The sequence below is a fragment of the Hippopotamus amphibius genome, chromosome 12 (assembly GCF_030028045.1).
Source record: "Hippopotamus amphibius kiboko isolate mHipAmp2 chromosome 12, mHipAmp2.hap2, whole genome shotgun sequence".
Classification (NCBI taxonomy): domain Eukaryota; kingdom Metazoa; phylum Chordata; class Mammalia; order Artiodactyla; family Hippopotamidae; genus Hippopotamus; species Hippopotamus amphibius.
The window spans coordinates 70,334,584-70,348,434 of record NC_080197.1 but is presented as its reverse complement, the minus strand read 5'-3'; the positions used below and the strand labels follow the sequence as shown (position 1 = coordinate 70,348,434).

At 41.8% G+C, this 13,851-nt stretch overlaps 1 protein-coding gene across 1 annotated transcript in view; it reads right to left on the bottom strand.

Moving 5' to 3' along the window:
- Window positions 1–13,160, bottom strand: part of DUSP16 (dual specificity phosphatase 16) — a 79,594-nt gene extending 66,434 nt beyond the window's left edge. The window contains exons 1-2 of the mRNA XM_057701747.1: window positions 12,448–13,160; window positions 5,522–5,636 (exon numbers count right to left, since the gene is read on the bottom strand). The gene's annotated coding sequence lies outside the window, so the exon portion shown is untranslated. The remainder of the gene's footprint in view (window positions 1–5,521; window positions 5,637–12,447) is intronic.
- Between the last annotated feature and the right edge of the window lie 691 nt (window positions 13,161–13,851).

Sequence of the window (13,851 nt, the reverse complement as noted above, 5' to 3'; positions counted from 1 at the left end):
ATATTTACATTAACAAGACTCTTAGTCATTCACATAATGAAAAATGAAAACAACTGATTTAATTACATAACTAAAAGGGTTTCAAGGAAAAGTTTCTGATATTTGGATATTCTACAGTAGTGAAATTAGACGCTGCCCCTAAGCTGTTTAAAGCAGCTGTTAAATACATATACATACTCCAATTTTATTCTTAAAAATACACTCCAAACTGCAGATGCCTTTTGGCCCCTTTAAATGCCATAGTTAATAATGTTTATCTCAGGATCTTCCAATATGACAAAACACAATAAACTGCATTGGATCCTTCTATAAGATTTTTGTTGGATAGAAGGTTAATACTTTTTAGGTTAACATTTCAACAGCCTCTTTCATGAGCAGTGTAATTGCTTTGTAATTTTTTAGAGTTGGGAATATGATTTTCAACTCACTGTATATCCAAATTCATATAATCTTGATGAGATTCTATAGGAAGAGGTAGATGATCACTCTCTCTGAAACACAATGGAATCCCATGTCAAGACATTTGAAACATCAAAGGCTCTGCCTCATCCGAGTCAAGTTTAGTTGCTTCAGTGCATGAAGGGAATCACTTTCCTTTAGTTGTCCTCTCATTTTATCTAAGGCAAATATGCAGTGCAAACACTATTAACAAATAAGAACAAATGCCCCACAAGCAACAGGGGGTGTTCTACCAGGTTTTAACTAACAGTGCTTAAAATGCTTCTTCTGCTGGGTCAGACAGTGTTTTCTTAGAACACGGTACTAAGACCATTTTGATTACAGACTATACACATACATATACATGATCCCCTATCAAAATAAAAATACAATTAGTTTTCCACTTTCAATGGAAATTTGGGGTATAAATAATATCATATTACTCTAACTGCCAAAAAGCCAAAACCTAATTTGGCTTTAACCTTCTATACCATCAAGATCTTTATTAGAGACACTGCCCAGCTATCAAGATGACTGTAAAACACCATACACTTTTACATCCTCTCTCTAATCCTGTCCACTATTTTTTTTTTTTTTTTTTGGCTGCACTGTGCGGCTTGTGGGATCTTAGTTCCCCAACCAGGGATCAAACCTGGGCCCCCAGCAGTGGACGTGCGGAGTCCTAACCACCAGTCCACCAGGGAATTCCCCTGTCCATTTTTTTGATAAAAAAGATATAAATGTGAAATGATCAAAAGACAGGAACAAAAGAAGAGATAAGAATTTTTGAACCAGAAGGTATCTCAGAGATTATCTAATACAATATTCTTATTTCACAGTTGAAGTTGAGACCTAATTGTCTCTGAATTGGCTCTACCACTATTAGGGATTCAGGCCTGTGTAACCTTCCACTAAAATAAGAAAGAAAAGGGAACATGTAAGAAAGAAGGAAACATGTAAAACAGTCTCCGGACTAAAGGAAAGTTGCTGTAGCAAGCTACTGAATACTCTGTGCTTTCCTTTCTGTATATTTGTGACAGACACACAGCCAGCCACCCAAGAGATATGTCTGTCCTCCCTTCTAACTACCTAACAGAGTCCCAGTTTTTCCTGGGCAGCAAGCAATGTGCCTAAGCCTAAGAAATGATACGTGATGTGTGTTACACCAACCCTGGCACCCATTCCCCTTGGACAGACACTCATTTGCCCAGTATCTCCTATGAAGGGGGGATGTCCTGTGAAACAGTTCAAGCAAAAGAGACTTCAGAGAAAACTGGATGGAAGCTTCTGGGAAAGATTTTGTTCTCTGTCAGGCAAACACAGGAGTAGGGACTGCTTGCTCTGTCTACTTCCCCCTTCTTGCCTTGAAAAGGGATGTGATGCCTAGTGCTGAGGCAGCCATTTTGTGACCTGGTGGCAGTAAGTGAACACGCAAAAGAGGGCAGAGAACATAGGGCCCTGAGGATGCTGATGAGCAGCTGAACCACCTGAGACCACCGACCTCTGAACTTCTCTGAGCTGCATAATAATAACTTCTAGTTTAAGCCTCTGCTCGTGGCTTTCTGCTAATTACAGCTGAAAGCAGTACTGAATTTAAAAAAAAAATTTCTGTGCCCTGCTATGATTTTCCTGCCCAATCACTCCCATTACAAATGTATATTCTGCTCATACACATGCAACTAAAAAGTGACAAGATTATGTTTCTCCTGAATAGTTAATAGAGACCAGTTTAATTACTTTTTAGTTACAATACCTCAATTACATGACCCTGTTAAAATAACCATCATCAGTAGACAAAACATAAGGGAAAAAAACATGACTTAGAATCATGTTTGTTCTTAATTACTGACTTTGCTCCTTTCTTCTGCCATCTCAAATCCTTTCTGGAAATGAGTACCACATAAATAACAAACTGATGAATGATATCTAGCTGAACAAAACTCTTATGTCTCCTTTAATCATAACTGCCTATTAGTAAGAAATTAAATATTAAAATTTCGTTCTTGAATTTGCAACCCCAAACCGGGCCCAGTCAATATTTTCACATACTGATGCTTGTAACCGAAGCTTCGAGACTTACCAGCACTACATCAAATTCATGGCATTGCTGTTTTCTCCTGTACGGGTTATAATAATAGAATTTGAATACTGGGAAGACATTAGAAGTCAGACTACCCAGTAAAGTTATTTCAATAGTTATTTTAACTGTAGCATGATGGAAATCTTTCAAATGTATGTTCATCTCCATGACTCCAGCTACACCCACCTGCGTACGTCCCCAGGCCCCTCTGCCCCGCATCTGTCACCTCCATCTCTGCCCACAGCCCAGTTCTGGCTACAGTGGATCCCCTGATCACTAATGTCTATTCCACCCACAGCCCATCTGGTTGGAAGAGACGGACAACGGCTGTGAACATCTGTTCTCCCCTCAGGTGTGTTACCATCTCTCCTCTGCTGTCAAGCAAGGAATAAATGGCTGAGTACCCTGATTTTGAGCACAGATATAAATGAGTATGAATACATATATGTATATATATACACACATACGTAGACTCAGTGCTTTTTTAGCTTAAAAAAAAAAAACACAGAGAGAACAAATGCTCATCTTCTGTTAAACCATGAAGCGCTTTTACTGACTCCTCCCTTCTGCCTAATCTTTACCCACCACCCTCTGAGGTTACACCACCTTCTGCCATTATGGTCTCTGGACCACCTGGCCCATCCCACACACTAGCATGTTTCCTTCTTCCTCACAAATTAGTCAGCTAAGATAGAAACAATGCTTTATTGATACAGATATCTAAATTAGGCTCTTCTAAAATTATGTTAGGACAGGGCACCAGTTTACATCAGCATTTTCAAAGTGTGATCCAGAGATCCCCAGTGGGAGGTCCCCGAGACCTTTCCAGGGGATCCACAATAACAAAACTCTTTTTAGTAATACAAAGATGTTACCTGCCCTTTTCACAACAGCAAATCCAGAGAACATGTGGTAAGTGATGATAACGTATCACTCTGACAGCTAATGAAACCTATGCTTGTACGTTCTTGTGTTTAGAATGTCCTAAGGTAGCAAGTTTAAGGTATAAATAGACATGTTTTCAGAAATTTTCAGTGTGTTCTCAGTATTTCTTTGTTCCTAGCAAGAGCAATCTTCGGTTATATCGGCTATAATCTCCACTACCTCATTACCATCCAATGAATTCACTGATGGTTTAAAGAAAAAGAAATTGAAGTTTTAAACATGGACATGATGAGCTCTTCAGAAGCAAAAGATTATTTTCAAATTAGAAATGAAAAAGTATCATAAAGGTAAGTTATCAGAATGCATGGGTTGGATCAGTGCACAAGACAGCTGAGAAACTAAGAATGCTTTGCCCAGCTGACACTGCTGAATGTCTGCTGGATGAAGAGTCAGTAAAAGAAATTACAGCCATGGCACTTACCAATGATGCAGTAGCTCAAATTAAATGTTAATAACTACAAGTTAATGCCTCTCCTTAAGGACTGTACTTTTGCTTTATAAGTGGACAAATCTGCAGACATGGGTGGACTTACTGTTTTGTTTTTATTATTCCAGTATCCACGCCAACTAATCATCAAAAGGCTTCTTTTATGTGAATGCTTGGCAACAAATACAAGTCCTGCTGAATTACTCAAAGTATTAAATAACTTTTTGAATCTCGTGATTTATCCTGAAACAACCATGTTATCTCCTCTAATGGTACAAAAGCAATGGAGGGCAAAACTGCTGGCACTTTAGCATGAATCAGGGCAGGGGTACAAAACTGTACTAAAGTACAAAACTGTACTAAAGTACTATTCTCCACTACCAATCACTTTTAAAAAGCCAGTTTCACCTAACGACATCCTTGCTAAAACAGTAAAAGTTATTAATTTTATTAAATCTCACGCTTGAGAACTTGGTCTTTTTAATAATCTATGTGATGAAATAGGAGCATTTCATCATACCTACTATATAGAAAAAGCATTTTTACATACCTAATGCAACGGCTGTCTTGAGGAAAAGTATTTATGCAATGAGTTGTGAGCTAAAATATACACTTTCCCCAAAGAATGACTGGCAGAAAACTTACTGTTATATACAGTTATTCAGACTTAAGTACTTGGCTGGCATTTTCTCTAAAGTAAATAAAGTGAGCCTGACACTCTAAGGAAAAAACTGACAATATCTGTTGCTGATGATAAAATTTGAGCTTTCAAGAAAAAACCAGAATTTTGGAAAACTTGAACTGGATACCAAAATCTTGACTTCTTCCCACTTCTTAAAGACTTTTTGGATGAGACCAATGGTCGTATTAATGAATGCGACTTGCTAAATACTGTGTAATCGAATGTGTCAACATTTGAAAGCTGTGCAGAACTCAGTCAACCGTTATTTTTCAAATTACCACTGTATGATGTTATAAAATCACAACAGGTCAAAGATCCACCCAAAGTGCAAGATGAACCAATAGATTTTTACATTAGAGAGTACAAAAAATTCATTGATAAAGTTTCAGATTCAACACTGCAACTAACCCTTAACTAACTCTACTACTTGCTGAGTTTTGATATATCAAAGAATATTCACAAATTTTTGAAAAAGACACTAAAATAGCCCATTCTTTTTCTACTCCGTATCTGTGTATAGCTGGGGTTTTCTTCATATACTTCCAACAAAGCAACATACGACAACAGACTGAATATAAAAGCAGTTATGAAAATCCAGCTGTCTTCTATTTAGCAGTGCATTAGAGAGAATGGCAAGATGTAAAACCATCTCACGCCTCACTACATTTTTCGTTTTGGAATACCTTTTTCATTAAAATATGTAATTTATGATAACCTTTAATGAGTTTGCCACGTTTAATTGAGTAAGTATTTTAAACATTTCTCAGTTCTAATTTCTAATATGCTAAACATTGACAGATATAGCCCACACAAACAAAAAATCTTTGAGGCATCAGTAATTTTTAAGAATATAAAAGTGTTCTGACACCAAAATGTTAGAAAACCTCTGGTTTTTTTAACACCACAAAAAAGAGCACGTATAAGTATGTGTAGGTAAGAGAATGGGCACCTGAGAATGAGTCAGAAGGTCTCAGATCCAGCTTCACTGCCACTTCTTACTTGCTTCGGAATTTGGATAGTCTAAGGTCTTAGTTTCCTCATCTGTGAAATAGGTAATTCATGTCCTGTTCAGAGGATAAAAGAAAAAATGTGAAAACAATGTATTAACTACAGGTATATTATTAAATCTCAAAATCAAGAATTTTAATCTTGTGATCATATTTCTACAAAATTATCCCTACTTTTAAAATTTTTTTACTAAACTCAGAACTTACAGAAAATGTAAAGGGGAGATTTCTTGATTGGTCAATTAGCTCAAATGTCCCACCACATAATTTTACTGTATTAATTTTCATCCTCTACAGTTATAATTAGTAACGTGTGTATTTTAAATAACTACTATGGATATTTCCAAATACACACAAACGTACACAAACCCCAATGTGTACCTCAACAATTATCCAAAAATTTGCCAATAGTGTTTCATTTCCCATTTGTGGTTTGTTTGTGCCTCTCCTGAAGCTTTTAAAAACAAAAAATAGGCATCGGGCTTCCCTGGTGGCGCACTGGTTAGGAACTAGGCTGCCAATGCAGGGAACACAGGTTCGATTCCTGCTCCAGGAAGATCCCACGTGCCTTGGAGCAACTAAGCCCGTGTGCCACAACTACTGAGCCCAGGTGCAACAACTACTAAAGCCCACACGTCTAGAGCCATGCTCCACAAGAGAAGCCCCACAATGAGAAGCCCGAGCACCACAATGAAGAGTAGCCCCTGCTCTCCACAACTAGAGAAAGCCCGCGTGCAGCAACGAAGACCCAACACAGCCAATAAATAAATAAATAAATTTTTAAAAAATAGGCATCATTTCATTTTGCCTATAAATACTTCCATATGTATCTTTACCAGATGAAATTTTTTAACATAACCACAATACCATTAATACAGATAAAAATTTTATAGTTATAATTCTTAAACATCATCTAATACACACTCCATATCCTAATTTCCTGATTGTCCCCAAAAAAGTCTTTGTTTAGTTTTTAGTTGTTTTGTAGCATCAAAATATCACTCTTACCAGTTAATTTACTAGTGAATACAAAATTTTCAGCTAAAGCTAAGAGGGAAGAAAAAATAATACCATGCTTTACAAGCCAGTATACAGCCTACAAAACAAAGTCAAGAACTATTTTCCTGAGAAATGTGCTTCTCTTCCAACAAAACAACAAACAAAAATAACAAGAGAAACCCACTACAAGACAGGCTAGACTGGGGACACTTCAGTATCCTGAGAAGTGACCAGAAGAGGACACAGCTCAGCTGCTCAGGATGGGAAGGAATTGTAGGAAATCACCACCTGCCATTTCAGAAAAGATGAGGTCAGGTCAGCCCCAGGGTCAAGCAGGCTGGAGGTGAAGTCAGGGTCCAGGTCCTAGAGTGAGGGTACAGCTCAAATAAGCCTGGTGTCCAAGGCTGGAAGGCAACTCCCTGTAGGCTTCAACTCAAAGCTCAAAAATCAGTGCTCTAAGCTAGAGACAGAATGCAACCACCATCAAATGTAACTATTTGTGAGAACTCAATTTATTCAGCATTTCTCAAAAGTCAACTCTACTAGGCACTATCCTAGGATACAAGTTGTATTTTTTTGTGTAATTTTTGTGTAATTTAAGCAGCATATACTTCTCTACACATGACTTTCCCCAATAATTTTACGGGGAAGAATGGAGATATTTAATATTAATTACCTTACCATATACCATCACAATTTATATTTTTCTGTAAGCTGCAGTTTGGCCCACCCCCTCACCCAAACATTAAAACGAATTTGATTTCTACTGTCCTTCCCAAATATTTCTGAAGAGTATGCATCACATTAGTTTTTATCACACGTCACAGACCCCTAGTTTTTATCACTACAATTAATTCTTTTCCAAACGAAGTATCTCGTTTAGAGGAAACTGAGGAAATGCTAAAGAATCTCCCACCTCCTATGAAAGTTGTATTCTTTTCCATAGGCTTATTCCAAGTGTGTCAGAATGTACTGTAGATGAAAACTGGTTAGGTGCATACAGAAAAATTTTCAAGACATGTGGCTCTATAGGCACACACACTTAATACAAATCCTTTTTGGAATCCTTTACCTCAGTTCCACCTATAACTTTTTTTTTAAGTTTAAAACTACAGAAAAAGTGTAGAAGGAGAGAACACATTTCTTTAAGAATGCTTGAGAAGTACTTCATAAATGTATCCAAAAACATGAAAGTCACTAAGAAATTTTTACGTGACCCTATAAAGGACATCTTGTCAACAACACTGAAACCTGGCAGTCATACAGCCACAGAGTCCAGACTTCCCCATTTCAGAACTGACACTTTTGTATCAGGTCTACTATTTGTAGAAAAACAACAGAAGTCCTAAGTTTAAGATAATATTTCCAGTGAGACCACTAACTCCCCTATCAATGTGTAAGGAGACTGATTAAGCACACGGAGCACACCACAGCCCAAATTTACCATCAGATTCCTGCACCATGTGGATGAGGCCAGGGGTGGGTGGCACCTTGACCCCATTTTCTGGAAACTAAGCTGAAGCGCTTACTTGTAGTTTCTTTACATCTTTTGTTCTGTGTGCTCTCATACAAGGTGCCATCAAAACAGACTGTCCTTGGAGTTTAGCTTCACTTTATAGCCCTGTTGTGATCATCAATCCTAGTGGAGAATCTTACCTAAGAATACAGCCCGATACATCACAATGCTAAGTAAACTGTAAAGCATGACACTGACCTCTGGAAAAACATGAGGTTCTTAGCAAACGACAGCAGAAGAATTGCATACAAATTGTTAACAAGGAGTTAAAAACTCAGAGCTTGCATGCTTCAATCTACAAAATATTACGTAGGTTTCTTTCCAAAAACTGGCTAAAGATGAGGTCAGTTAAGGTCTATTCAAATTGGTCTGGACTGCAAATAAATATTAAAAAGTTAAATCATTAACATTATTCACCAGGAACATCACAGGCAGAACAGATTATTCACAGAGTCAGTGGGGCTGTAACTACCACTCTGCCATTTCCTTGACCCTGATCCCTGCTATCTTCACAAGACATCACTCTATGACATCAGATTTTCCATGGAGTGTTTACTTGTTTATCGCCCTTCTGTCTACTCCCACTAGAATGTAAATTCCATAAGGGCAAAATCCTTATCTTATTTTCTACTCTATGCGGGTTCGGAGAACAGAGTCTAGCACACAGCACAGGCTCCAAACAAACCTGCTGAATGAAGGGATGGCTGAATGGCCTCTCCCTTTCACCTCCCCCACTTCCTTTCCTCTACACACATGTTAACCATCCTTTGAGGCCAGGGTCCGAATTCTACTATTGTCTATGAAGTTTACCTCTACAATCCTCCAGTCTCTTTCTCCTTCATACCATGAATGTGGCACTTCCCAGGTGTCTGATAATTGTTCATCTTTGCATACGTGTATAGCACCCTTCCAATTCTCATAATCCTCATTCAGGGCATGGACCCGTGCCCCTAACTTTTGGTATCCACCTCAGGACCTGTTAACAGTACACCTCTAATAAATGCTCTCCATGACTGATTCGTCCCTGAAGTTAATCCTGAAATCAACTTAGTTAATAGTTTCAACTTTTTATAACCTATCCCTCCCTTTCCAATAACTCAATTGAAATTGCAGTGGGTCCCCCTTTCTATTTTAAATTTATCTTTGGCAATTTCAAGCTTTATGTTCTCATATACATAATTATAACTGCTCATAATAAAAAAAATCTTGTGACTTTCTGGTGATACCTACAATGAGGTAGGTATCTAATCCCAATCAAGAAGGAGGTGAAGTTCCATTACTGTCTTCCTGTTGCTGAGGTATTGGAGGGTATTTTTTCTTTTTATGCCTTTTTCCTTTCACGTCAAGATGTATTCCATTTCCTTCTTTCCTGATCATAGCCCTGGCGAGCTTTTATTATTTCTTTGTACCTGTCCTTGGTAATCTGCCTTCCATCCTCCTTTTGGAGCCACTCCTGTTTCCTCAAGTCATTTATTTGATTAGATTTCAAACTTCTCAGTCAGTCTGTGTAAGAGACTGGCCTCTTTAAACCTGGCCAAACTTTATGAATCCCATCCCATCACAAAGCTAACAACCCTTGGTCATCTGGGCTAAATGAAATGTACAAAAATATCAGATTATCCACAACACAAGAAAATCTGAAAAAATCTGACATCTGGCTGTGGAATATATCATATGTGGCTTTGGGCAAGATTTACTTTCTTAATTTTTTTTTTGCTTAAGACACCGTTAGTAACATTTTATGATGGTGGATATCTATCTCGGTTTTAAATTTTGATGCAGTTGATTAAAAAAAAAGCGAATCAAACATCAACTGTGGTTTTTCCTATGAAGCCTGTCTAACTAGTTTTTCCAATCTGTTGAAAACTGTCATAAAATCTGGTTTCTGTTTCCCCTGATTTATTTCCTCCCTGTTCTTGGGCTTCTGATCCAAATCAGCTTACCTTACATTAGTTTACTTCTTTAAAGTACCATTTGCTTGAGAAGGCAAAACATTTAAAAAACAATAAACGACTAGTGAAATTTTCAGTCCAAATAACACTGGATAGAAAACTCTGCCTTTTTTTTTTTAGATACTCCAGGAAAAGTTGGGTTTCTAGGATAAATTACACTGGTGATTCTAATAAATTATATTTAGTGGGCTATTGTGATTGGCTGAAAAATAGAAAAACATTAATTTTGAACAGCTATGTAAGTCAGGTTTGTCAATATATAATCCCATAGACCAGAAACTCTATAGAATTAAATTCCCAATAAAGGCATTTATAGAAAAGGGCATCAAAACAAACTCACACATCAACCCTGGCACTTCTCCTGACCCCAGCCTAAACTGTGCACCAATCTCACACTTGATCCCAGCCTCACTTCCACAAATGAGTTTCTACTGTTTAAGCAAAAGGAAAAGAACTGGGTTAACAGGATCTTCTCTTTTGCCCCCTTTTCAGTTACTGCCATTAAACTTTTGGCCAAAGAGATCCCTAATCCTCAATTTTACATGACTGTTTTCACTTTACAGGTATTCAATTATTTTACATTCAAATGCACGTTTACAGAGCTTGAACCTACTTTTTTTCATGTTATTCACCATATTACCACAAGAATTAAGAATAAACTCATTTTTACTTCCCCCTCCATGTATAACGTTGAGAAGTACAAATTATTTTACCTAAAAGCCAACTTTTGGGCTGGTGTCTTTTAGGCCAAATTTTTACATAAGATGTTAAATGTTAAAAAAAGTTTTAACATTTAACAAGCTTTCACACAGCCACCAAACTCAGTTAAATTCCAGAACTCTACTTAAAAAACAAAAACCTTTCACAGTGCCTAGTCACATTTTGACTAAAATCCCTATACAAAGCCCCAAATTCTCAGTTTTTCAATTTCCCTTCTCCAGGCTGCTGCCGCCTTCACCAAACACAAAATTCCACAAGTCTCAATTAACTACAGCCTCCCAAAGCTGTGTGTCCACCAACATACATGATTCTCAAGGAAAAGTAAGTAATTCGCAAGTGACTAATTCAATAGGTAAGACTACTTTCCCTCATTTAAAAATTTACCTTAACTCCAAAAATCTCTTTTCTTGATGGAGTTTGGAATAGTATAAATCCTTTGAGAAAACAGTTGTCACCTTTGTGCACTCATGAGATGAGTGGCTTGAAGAGGCATTTTTCTGACAGTCTAAGTTCCCCAAATACTAGTCATAAGGTCTTTCATGGATGGTAAATTTCACACACACACACACACACACACACACACACACACACACACACTCCAGAAAGAAAGGAAAGAAACATACCTGGTCATTTTCTAAACAGGTCTGATAGGTTTGGTTCCCTTGTAAGAACAGAGTATTTACTTATAATCTTTTATAACAGAAGTGGCAGCCAGAGCACTGGGTAAATAAAAACTTCAGAGTTTTAAAACCCCTGCATCTTAACTCACTTCCCCTTGATTCAAGGGGACGGCACTGCAAACCCCACGGCAAATGAGATTATGTAACAGGTTTTTCCTCTCCACTTTATCCATCACAGGCTGCTTGGAGGTGTGCTTTCTCCAAACGATTTGAGGCACCCAGGACTGGACTTAGGATCTTTGCAGCTGACGTTTGTTAAACTTCCGTAGGATTCTGCAGGGTCCATTCATTTTCAGGTCTACTTGTCTGTTCTCAAGTTTATTACCGGGTTGTTGCTGTGGTAGTTTTAAGGAAATAAACCCGGCAGCACCTGAAAACTTCAGTTTTGCACAAACAGTTTCCTCCCCGGTGTTTCATTCCGTGAAACTACACGCGATACACAGACCTTCGGTTGCCTCCCTGGGCTGTTTCCTTTCTCACGTTTTACGGCTGGTGTAAATAAAGAAGTCGCTGGCGCACCGGGCCCCCCAACACCCCGGCCTCGGGGGTCCCAAGAGGAAAAGCGAGCCGGTGGAGGAAGGCGGCCCCGTCACCACCCAGGTGGCCCCGCTGCTTACACCACAGGCGAGCTGGGGATAATGGGAACCGTCAGGCCGGGGCCCCACTTGGCAGGCGTGTTGTGTAACAGTCGCGCCTGGAAGTGAGCAGCTTCGCCCGCGAAGGGACCGCGTCCGGCGGCGGCTCCTGGCGGCGCGACCCGGCCCCCGGGCCCGAGCCCCCGCGCCGCCGCCCCCGCCCCGCGCGGGCCGGCCCCCCTCCCGCCCCCGCCTTCCCACGCGCGCGCCGCTCGCGGCCGCGGTCGCCCCCACTCCGCCCCCGACCCCGCGCCTGGCCGCCGGGAGCGCCGCGCCGGCGGGGCGCGCGGACCAGCGTCCATGCTGCCGGCGCGGCGGGAGCCGGGCCCCGCGCCCTCCCGCCCCGCCGTCCGCGCGGCCACTTACTTTCGGGGCCGCCGGCCTCCCGGCTGCCTCGGGGTCGGGGGGGGGGGTGGGGGGGAGAAACGAACGTTGTCACGACGTCTCCCCGCGGGGCCCCCTCGCCTCCCGGACCTGCGAGGCGCCGCGGTGGAGCCGGGAGGGCGGCTGCGCTCCCGCTCGCGTCCGTCCCGTCGCGCTCTCCTCCTCCTCTTCTTTTCACTATATTATCTTCTCCTGCTCGGAGGGGCGGGTGGGGGCGGGAGGCTTAGGAAGCGAGGAGACGTTTGCAACTTTTCTTCACTCTTTCTCTCCCCCCCCAACCCCCGATCAGCCTTGAAAAAACACTGTTGAAAGGGGCGAGGAACCTGGGGAGGTGGAGGTGGGGGGCAGCGGGGGGCACGCAGGGGGCGTTGGGAGAGGGGGCGATAGTCGTTTGAGAACTGATCGGAGACCCCCAAACAGGGAGACCCAGAAAGAGGGGGAAAGGCGGGGGGGTGGGGCGGGGGGGTGGGGGGAAAGAGAAAGAGTCGCTGGTCAGGAAACTTCAAGCGCGGGTGAGGTCATTGGTTTAAAAATAAAGAGATGGCGTCACTTGAAACCAATCCCAGTGAATGAACTCAGCGGAGCCCCGGGGAAAGGAGGAGACAGGCGAGGGCAGGGCGGTGGGCGCCGGGCGGGGCCGTGCGCCCGCCGGAGCCCGGAGCGCGGCTCGGCGCCCGGTCGCGGCCGCTCGGGGAGGGGTCGGGTCACGTTCCGTTCCGGGGCCCGGCGGCTCCGGGACAGGTTCCGCGGGCGCCGCTGGGAGGAGCCGGGCGGCCCGGGGAGGCGGCCCCGCGGCCTCCTCCTTCCGCGCCCGCCGCCCCCGGGGCCCCCGACCTCCGGCCCCTGGGCCGGGGCTGCGCTGCGCCCCAACAGGTATTACAGGGTCCCCATCCCCCGCCGCAGCGAGGCGCAGAAGCTTTTCCTCCTCCTCGGGCGGTTTCCAGCCGTCTCCCCGGCGCGAAGAAACGCCAACAATGATCTGAGAGAATTACAATCGCTCTTTAAAAAGTGACGAATCCAGAATACAGGGTACTGCCGTCTCTTAGGAAAGAGAAGTTACAGGTACTTTAAGAGAAATCACACTCAGGTGGTCAAGCTCTCGGCTCTCTGCCGGTTTGTCATTGAAAGCCCCCACCTGAATGCTCCTAACGTTCGTTATTTTACTGTGCTCATAGGTACTTATTTCTGTTTACGTTTGTACATGTAATGAGCCCGGGCAGCCTAAAATGCGCTTTTAAAGTCTGTGCTACATCGGGCAGCACAGACCAGAGGAGGGTCACCGCCTCTTGAGACGTGCAAGACCCTGTTGATTTAACTTAACACGCTTCGTGCATTTTTTATTTGCATTAATTAAAATAGCTCTGTTTTGAAACTACATCACACACT